This window comes from Amblyomma mixtum, chromosome 5, assembly GCF_055824585.1.
Source record: "Amblyomma mixtum isolate Tamu chromosome 5, ASM5582458v1, whole genome shotgun sequence".
Lineage (NCBI taxonomy): Eukaryota > Metazoa > Arthropoda > Arachnida > Ixodida > Ixodidae > Amblyomma > Amblyomma mixtum.
The window spans coordinates 126459672-126469756 of NC_143016.1; the positions used below are offsets into that span (position 1 = coordinate 126459672).

The window sequence follows — 10085 nt, forward strand, 5'->3', positions numbered from 1 at the left end:
TCGTTATAAATATGTGAAAGAAGCCAACAGCCACAGAAACCAACCCCAGTAGCACAAGGTGGCGGGCCCATGGGGGTCCGACATGGGCAATGAGGGCTGGTGGCTTCCCGCAATAAACCCACATGGGTCCCCCGTGGGTGCAGTGCAGGCACAAAACGCTGGGGCTGCCCACTTCGTGCCCGAATGGGACCCTCGTCAGCTAGGCATGGACTTATACAGACTGGGCAGCCCACCTAGGTCCCACCGCAAATACACGCGGGCTAGGATGCGGGCTCTATTATGGTGAAGCGCGGGCAACCCCAAAAGGGGCTGGCCGTACACCACCATGAGGGAGCCGCAGTGTTTTTGTGTGGGCAGTGAGCTAGTATTCCCGCCTTCAGCCGACATGGGTCCCGCGTAGGAAATACAGGGGCTGAATTATGGGCCTCACAGTGGCGAAGCGTTTCAGGTATGCAGTTTGGGCTGTCTTAGCAACACCGGCGAAGGTCCCGCGTGGGCTGACCATGGGCACATTTGCCATTCCGACGTCTTCACCGCCTGTATTCTAAATCGGGTATGTAAGGGGTAAGCATGGGGTGCGTGCAGTTCGTGTGTGTAAGGTATCGGTAGCGTTCGCGGGGGTCATCGGAACGCGGCTGGGGGCACTCAAAGCGGAGCGTCTCCTTTCTTGGAACGCGGCCGCTCGCGAACGCGCCGGGAAGTACGGGTGTCCACCCGACACGCGTACCGAGCACGAATGTATATTTGTGTTTATTTTCATTTGACACGACCGTGCGTTTGGGTTTGTGGAAAGGGCGTTTTGCCCTACGGAAGCTGGAGGGCTGGTCATGCCCTGGATGAACCAATGATGTTAAGGCCGCAACATGATTGGAAGTTACCGAATGTGGGCTGGGCCTTTAGGGATTTAAAACCGGGCCCCGGGGCTGGAAGCGGGGTTCTGCGCTAAGGTGAGATGCAACGCATCTTCGGCAACGCCGAGTAGGGGCCTCCCCTAGTATTAGCCAGATCCACCTTTTTGTTGTTGTTTTGTCTCTTTGTGCCGTTAATTTGTCTCTCCAGTGCCTAAACTTGTATCTATTGTAAATTGCTGTACATAAACTGTACATCAGTTTTCCCTTCCTCCCTGCGTCTCGAATCATCGAGAGACCGTCTCTGACGGGGCACCGCTGGTGCGAAGAGCTTCAGTCTTCGAGTTGAAACCAACCCGTCTCTGGCGGGGCACCTATGGTGCAAAGAAGAAGCAGAAGAAGAACCTGATCTTTACTGGCGCAGTCGACAGGATCCTGCGGCCATCGGAAGACGGCGCAGGAGGAAGACTGAGGGCAGGGAGAAAGGCGACGGTCAGGAGACAGCAGCGTTCGAGAAAGGACCTGCGGAGAGACGGCGGCAAGGACGCAAGGACCACGGCAGTAGTCCAGCGACGCGAGACTGCGTCCGGTCAAGGAAGGCAGAGCGTCGAGAACTCGACGGTCACCGGCGGGTCGCAGCAAGTGACAACGTGCACAGGACCAGCGGCGTGCGACAGCTCATCGCAGCGTCCGGTGCAAGTGGCGGTGGACTGCGACGCCAAGGAGCTGGCAATGCGGATCGACGCATCGAAACTGTGAGTTTCCTTCGTCGCATTGTTAGCGTCCCTTTGCATGTGTTCGAGCCGGTAGGACAGTTGAGGAGTACAGACGGCGGTATGGAGGGCTATCCATGCCGGCCCTCACTCGATGTGAGGTACCAGGTTGAGTTAGCGAAGGCGCGCTTAGCGGACCTTCAGGCTCAACTCGCGAAAGTGAATGGCGGAAAGGCGGTGCTTCGCGAGGAAGAACCTCAGGATGTAAAGTATGTCTTGAAGGTTATATCGACTGTTGCGGAAATATACGCGCCCCGTAAAATGATTCTTTCAGCTAAACGGGCGCATTGTTCGAGCTCAAATTTCGCACAGAAATGGCATTTGGTCGGCAGAATTGTTTAATACCACGTTTGCTTGGGGTACTTACCTGATTCGAACAGAATAAGTCGGATATTCACATCGTCTGCGGCGACGACGAAGGAAATTAAGCCGCTCTGTCAGCGATCGCACTGGTGGCGCCATCTCGTTTGTTCGCCGCGAAGTTTAAGCAAATGTGGGGGATGTTTGCGGGAAGTTTGAAGGCTCTCTTTCAAATGTTTTTTAATTGGTCACAAAAAACGCAGTTTTTGCCAAACTGCGTTTTTTGTGACCAATTAAAAAACATTTGAAAGAGAGCCTTCAAACTTCCCGCAAACATCCCCCACATTTGCTTAAACTTCGCGGCGAACAAACGAGATGGCGCCACCAGTGCGATCGCTGACAGAGCGGCTTAATTTCCTTCGTCGTCGCCGCAGACGATGTGAATATCCGACTTATTCTGTTCGAATCAGGTAAGTACCCCAAGCAAACGTGGTATTAAACAATTCTGCCGACCAAATGCCATTTCTGTGCGAAATTTGAGCTCGAACAATGCGCCCGTTTAGCTGAAAGAATCATTTTACGGGGCGCGTATATTTCCGCAACACGCGATAGAAGCAAGACGCCAGCAGGTAGAGCTCGAGATCTCTAAGATCAAGGAGAGCAGAAGAGCCAGTCAATCAGCCACGGAGAACTGCTCCGAGTCCCGAGAGATGAGGCCGCCTGTGCTGGAAGACAAAGACTTATCCTGCTCAAGCACAGGTGGAGGAAAGAGCAGTCAGGTCGCTGTAGGTAATCAGCCGATATGCGCGGACGCCTCTTTGTTGGGAAATGCCGCAGAGAGCGAAAACGAGATTTCTGAAGGAATCACAGCTTCGCCACTGCGGGCGGCTAGCAAAGAAAAAGAGCAGCCCAATTCTGATGGTCTAGGGCCAGTCGAGACCAAATTGTCCGAAACCAAGCAGGAGAGTGATCTAATTCCTGCAGGCTCTATGACTAAGATTGTGACCTCCGACACGGAGCTAGTAACCGGTGAAAATCTGGCGTTGCTGCAAACACACACTGTGTCGGCCATAGGGCATGAAGTGCCCCGTAGCGTTCCTGGTGACAACAGCTCTACATCCGAGGCAGAGAGCGGAGGTGGGCCCGCTGGGCCGACCGGGCAGAGCGCCGCGCAGTTGTCGAACGCACCCGGTGTGTGCCCGGCCAGGTCAGTCGAGGACCCGGAAATGAGTGGCGACTTGCCGCAAGGCAAGCTCGGGTCAAGTGACTGTCAGGGAGCTCATGGAGCCTCGGAGTTAGACGATGCCACGAAGCCGGCAAATGCCTATCAAGCAGGGAACGGCAACATCAGTGTTTGCTCGTGGAGGAACGGGGCAAATGGTTCCAAGCGAGGCGAAGTAGCAGGAGGCAAGGGGGTGGCTTTCAAATTGAAAGTCGCTGCGTGGAGAAGTACGTTCCGTGCTGCAGTATACCAGATCAAGAGTAGCAAAACCGGCGTCAGTGATACGGTTAGACAGGGCAGGGGCTATGCTCCTTATGCAGCGCGCGGCTCGTACCGGCGCGCCAGAGAGAGCGGGCCCTCAGGTGCGTCGTGGGGTCAAAGATTTGGACTTATCGAGGATCAGGACATTGTTTTCGATCCTGGAGGGCAGCAATTTTTGAATTCTTGCCCTGCTGTGGCACCAGCCTTATGAGCCGAGTGGCAGTTAGGCGTTAATTGTGTTGAGACGCGTAGTGGCTCGAACGCACACAAGGACGCTCGGTGCGACTAAGGAGGCTCACGTGGCCACTTACGGACGTCGTGCGAGTGCTACTGAACGCTCAAGTTGCGAGTGTCTGTGTGTGTGCGTGTGCTCGTTCGCGAGCAGGACGAGGGTGTCTACTTGGTGGTGGTGAACTGGGTGCAACCCACCAACTTGGACGCTGTGTTACGGCGCACGGCAGGCATGCCACTGGGTGTATTTTAGTGTGCAATTTGCTTGTTTTCTTGGTGCCCGTAAGCATTTTCTGTAATGTGTTGGTGCGCGTGTGCATTATTTTGCTTTTGGTTTTGTCGCTGCCAGTACTTGTGTAGCTGCGGTATGTCACCCACAGGGTGGTTTTGTGACCCGTACCGATCCCTTCTTTTTATAATTCTAAAAGTGGCATTTGAGCCCTTTGTAGAATCTTGGGAAGGGCGTGTAAGGTATCGGTAGCGTTCGCGGGGGTCATCGGAACGCGGCTGGGGGCACTCAAAGCGGAGCGTCTCCTTTCTTGGAACGCGGCCGCTCGCGAACGCGCCGGGAAGTACGGGTGTCCACCCGACACGCGTACCGAGCACGAATGTATATTTGTGTTTATTTTCATTTGACACGACCGTGCGTTTGGGTTTGTGAAAAGGGCGTTTTTCCCTACGGAAGCTGGAGGGCTGGCCATGCCCTGGATGAACCAATGATGTTAAGGCCGCAACATGATTGGAAGTTACCGAATGTGGGCTGGGCCTTTAGGGCTTTAAAACCGGGCCCCGGAGCTGGAAGCGGGGTTCTGCGCTAAGGTGAGATGCAACGCATCTTCGGCAACGCCGAGTAGGGGCCTCCCCTAGTATTAGCCAGATCCACCTTTTTGTTGTTGTTTTGTCTCTTTGTGCCGTTAATTTGTCTCTCCAGTGCCTAAACTTGTATCTATTGTAAATTGCTGTACATAAAGTGTACATAAGTTTTCCCTTCCTCCCTGCGTCTCGAATCATCGAGAGACCGTCTCTGACGGGGCACCGCTGGTGCGAAGAGCTTCAGTCTTCGAGTTGAAACCAACCCGTCTCTGGCGGGGCACCTATGGTGCAAAGAAGAAGCAGAAGAAGAACCTGATCTTTACTGTGTGCATAAAATATGGGGCTACATGACGGTGAAGTGCGAGCACACCCAACAGGGGCTGCCCGTGCAGCGCCCTAACGGAGCCAATTGGGCTGTGTGTGGGCTAACACCAGTATTCCCGCCTGTAGCCTAAATTGGTCCTGCATAGAAAATATATGGGCTAGGCATGGGCACAATTGCGATTCGAACATCTTCCCCGCCTGTATCGTACATATCTCGTAGAAAAGGCCTAAGCGTGAGCTGCGCAGTAGAAAAAACATGCAGTGTGTGCGGGGAAACGGCTAGTATAGATCCGCCAGCAGCGTTCGTAAATCCTGCGCAGATTATTCTGGGCTTCACAGTAAAGAAACATCATGCCCCATTAGCGAGTTGCCGGGCAAAACCTATCGACAGTCTCACGTACACTAGTTGTACACGGGAAGAGTTGAGATTCTCGCATTTAGTCGGACATTCTTGCATTTAGCCTGCACCTTGCACGTTTCACCCAGAGAAAGAGCTGCTCTTTGAACGTCGTAATAACAAAAGAACCCGCTTCTAAGATTTGTTGGTGCTTCTTTTGCGTTTATCGCATTGTAATTTTTTCTGGTGTGCTACGGTCGCCGCGGAGAGAGCTGCCAGCATAAGGTTTCTTGCTTGTTTCAATGCACTTCAATTATGCCAGCACTGCAAGCGCTTTCGTCGTCTCCATGCAACATGTGGCGCATGGAATTCATGACTGGTTGATGAACACAGCGAGCCTCCGGCGACTGCGCCAGAGGCTGCAAAAGGATTGTTACTGTCGCGTTCATTGCGGCAGCTTTATTAATGTACCCTAGCAGCAGTCTGTAGCAACGCATCGATCAAGACACAAAATTCTTGGTTTTTGTGCAGGCATTCTTTGCGCGTCTTCTTCGTGAAGTGATCGCACATTGATAACGCAACTTGGCCGAGCGCCATCGCGAGCGGCCCCACCCTTCACTCTATCAGGAAGAGATACTAATCACAAATCGCCGAGAACATTTCTATCGACGAACAAGAAAAGGTTAACTCAACGGTTTGGTTTGGTTTATGGGGTTTAACGTCCCAAAGCGACTAAGGCTATGAGAGACGCCGTAGTGGAGGGCTCCGGAAATTTCGACCACCTGGGGTTCTTTAACGTGCACTGACATCGCACAGTACACGGGCCTCTAGAATTTCTCCTCCAAAGAAATTCCAGCCGCCGCGGCCGGGATCGAACCTGCGTCTTTCGGGTCAGCAGCCGAGCACCATAACCGCTGAGCCACCGCGGCGGCGGTTAACTCAACGGAGCCGGCAGCTTGGGGTGTTCCCTAAAGGGCGACAATTCGTGCTAGCGAAAAGGTGCAGTGCTAGACAGAACAAAATAAAAACAAACTCCTGTAGAAATGTCACACGAGTAACCTGTCTTTGCGCAAACTTTTTTTTTCAATTTTTTTTCTTTCCTCTCACCACCGCCTTCACTGCTTTTCCTGGCTCCGCTCTCAAAAAAAAAAAAAAAACCTGCTCAACCCTGGTTTTTCTGTCTGCCTTTGTCCCTTCCCCGAGGACTCCTCTGTGTCTGTCCTGTCCCTCCAAGCCCCCTTCCCCAAAATCGCGCGGAGGCACTCACTCTACAGCGCACTACCGAACATTTTAAGCCGCCCTCCCGACCGCGCTCCCCGCGACGCTCCATGAAGTGGAGACGGGGCTCCGTTCTACTTGTTCACTGTGTCCGGTCGCTGCGCAGTGACGTTATGCAGAAGTGCTCCCCCGCCTTTCCTGCGTTTGTTTGGAACAGGTTTTTCTGTCCTGCGGTTGGGTTGAGTGTCAAGGGATGAAGGTAGCTGCGAAAACACGCCGGCACTCGCTAGTCCTCGTTGAATTCGTGTTATACAGTTTTTTTGTGCCTTTCCTCGTGTTGCTTGACCAATCCTCGATCGAAGATGACATTGCCTTCCATGCGTACGTCCAGTGCAAGTATGGTGGAGCCCTGTCGTCCTTGTCTCAGTGTTGAATAACTTCGGTCCGAAAGACGTGAGTGGTGAACAGTAACATTTACTGACATTTGAGCGGTGGAGGCCACGGAGGTGAAGGCGGATTTTATGAGGGCGACGTCGTGCTGGACGTAAGTACGCATTTGATTCACTCTGTTGTCTGAGTACTGCCGCCGTCTCAGTTATATGCTCGGCGTCAACAGAAACTTTCTAGTTGTTCAGTGTCTTTTTTGAACCAGCAAGTTGTGGATTGCACAGCGTAGGGAGGCAAAATACCGAAAAATTTTCTCTCAGTTACATACCGAAATTTCTTGTCCTTCATGGTAACAAGACTAAAATTAGTTTTGTGGTGTGTATTCTTTCTTTACACAGGCATATGGTGCATACGTGCGAGCGCAATCAGCGACGAGCGTCCTGAGGGGGAGCGGCTCAAGGCCCTGAACAAACAACACGCATCGCATCGATGCTGCGGAATGTGCCGTAAATAAAGGAGGATGACCAAGCAAGCATTTGAATCGTCCGAGCAACCTGTTTACACACCAACCATGTTACGACACACATTTGAAACACAATATTGATTCAAATACGAAAGGCTTGAGGTGCATTCACAATACTGAGCATTGCCAATCCCCAGGGCCAGGCGTCATGAGACGCCTGGCTTGTCCGTGCCTTCTCTTTCGTCCTGTCTTCTTTTGCACGCATTATCTCTTTTTAAGTAATGTGACGTACACCTTCCGCTGCGTGAGATTCTCGGTAGCTTCTTTTCCTCTTTTCTTATTTCTTAGCGATTACCAATCCACAATCACTTTACCGATAACGATCGTCGATTACAGTTCCAATTATCGATTACCTATCATCAATCCTTATCTAGCTTACGGAGCACGGCATACTACGCCACTTCTACACATACACACCATTTGTTCCAGTACACTGAAGCACCATAACACCCCTTTTCATTCCGTCCAATTTCTGACGCGTAATTTGCATATTAATATTTGTCTGGCTCCGCGGTGGCTCAATGGTTACGGCTCTCGGCTGCTGACCAAAAAGACGCGGGTTCGATCCCGGCCGCGGCGGCCGAATTTTGATGAAGGCGAAATTCTAGAGGCCCGTGTACTGTGCGATGTCTTCGAACTTCAAAGAAACCCAGGTGGTCGATATTTCCGAAGTCGTTCACTACATGTCCCTCATAGCCTGAGTCGCTTTGGGACGTTAACCCCCATACACCACACCGATATTTGTTTTTTTTTTTTTTCACTGCTGTCAGACGAGAACACATCCCAAACACAGGTTACTAAGCCATACACCCGACCACGCGTTCAATGGGTGTCGCTCAAACACGCCTGAAGCAATTACCCTTCGTGGCCTACGGGAATAAAGAACAAACAAGAAACCTGCGTGGCATACGCGTTACTTGCCCACCTGGCACAGTGGGGCTATTTTCTTTTTCTATTTACAGGAAAGGGGTTTTTTTTCGACTTGCGGAGCCGGGATTTCACCTGAACGAGCTCCTTACGCTGTCGCTTAATACCTGCGACTGTCCAATAGACCTTTCCCGGAATGCATCACAGCTCGTGTTTCTTGTTCAATGGGAAAAAGATAGCGCGCACCGAGGTGTCTCTAACAAAGAGAAGAAATTGGGCGGGGGAGCCATCACCCAAGGAAAACCGGTTGAGAAGCAAAAGTGGACTGTTTTGCCTGTGGATGAAGTCCAGATTGGGCTAATTAGCGTATGTTCATAATGGTGGTTCAACAGCGCGAACACACCAAGACCAAGAAAGAGAGAGGACACACACACCAGCACTGAATTCAGCGCTGGTGTGTGTCCTGTCTTTTTTTTTTTTGGTCTATGTGTGTTTGCCTGTGGGCCGAACTTGGGCTAGCCCACGTGGGCCGGACTTGCGCTTGCCCATGTGGGCCGGACTTGGGCTAGCCCGTGTGGGTTTCCGCTGCACTGCCGCCTAAGCCCCCCTGGAGGTCCCCTCTGAGAAGCCCATTACTGCCCCCAGGGTCCCACAAAAGGACCGAGGAAAGCCCCCTTTATCGTTTTTATGCATGCAGACCATAGGGGTCCCCTGATGGTCCTATGTAGCAAGCCGACTGGGCTGCCCCTGTGGGTCCCGCGCGATGCCGAGTTGCAAATCCCGCACATATCCACATCGCACCCCCATGGGGTGCCCGTGTCGGGCCCACGAGGGCCCGCAATTCCGAGCCCCGTTTGTGCTACTGGGGAACGGACTCAGGGGATTTCTTTTTTTTACATATGTTTATTTATTTTATGGTGTTGATCAATTTAGAATAATACTGAATATGTTACCGCTTAAAGATAATTGATAAGAAAAGCAGAAGAAAAAACAACCACATGCCGCCGGTGGGATCCGAACCCACGACCTCCGAATTTCGCGTCCGGTGCTCTACCTCTGAGCTACGGCGACGGCTGTCAAGTCTTCTGCTTTCGGGGTATTTATGTTTACAAATAACCTAACTTGAGAGTGTTCATCAGCGCCACCCGCGTTCGTAAGCGGCGGACGACGGAAGGCGAATGAACAACCGTGACACAAGCTCGGTTTTGCCAGCCCAAACGAAAGAAAAACAGGCCGTGGTTAGCCTGCGTGCATACGTGCGCGGTGGGGTTGCGACGCGGGCGACAAAAAAAACATGCAGCTAGGACTGTGGACTTCACAATATAGCTGCGCACTGACTCTTCTGCGGCGTAGCAACAAGCGTGCTCGGCGCTCGTCGAACAGAATGTCCGGAGCTCTGAGCCGTGCTCGTTTCAAGCTGATCCCGAACTTACGAGATAACGCGTTGCAAGTTACTATAACATTCTGGAACAAGATAAAATCGGCTCCACCTGGAAGCGATCAATCGAGGTAAACCTGGGGGTAAATCTGGGAGTCAGCAATACTGACTCAGTCTTGGCGAAGTTTTGTGCTTGCTCCAAAACTCTGGATTTTACCCTTAAACTACCACAGGACAACTGTGTACAGTTTTTAGACCTAAATTGTTTTTTACTAATGACAGCACCTTTGTTGGGCTCACATTCCGCGTTCGAAAAAAGCTTTGTTACCATTTGACTCATCTCATTCTAAACTCGTAAAACGTGGCATTGCATCTTCTTGTGTAGGATCAGCCTTTTCGAAGTCATGCACGCACAGGGTCAAACCCAGTTTTGACCGCCAGGTTGAACGTTTGGAGCGAGCTGGCTTCCCGAGTTCAGTATTAGTTTCCGTAGCCGAGTCATTGCTTAGACAATTTAGAAGGCTTGAGAGGGCCGTCGATGTTCCCCACCTCACGCTGCCAAGAGAAAAAAGGCCTTTTCAATCCTCCCTTATGTGCACAAGC

At 51.9% G+C, this 10085-nt stretch overlaps 1 non-coding gene across 1 annotated transcript; it reads right to left on the reverse strand.

The window, feature by feature from the left end:
- Positions 1-9103: 9103 nt before the first annotated feature.
- TRNAS-CGA (transfer RNA serine (anticodon CGA)) lies at positions 9104-9175 on the reverse strand. The gene has a single exon. It is a non-coding gene; the product is annotated as a tRNA-Ser (tRNA).
- Between the last annotated feature and the right edge of the window lie 910 nt (positions 9176-10085).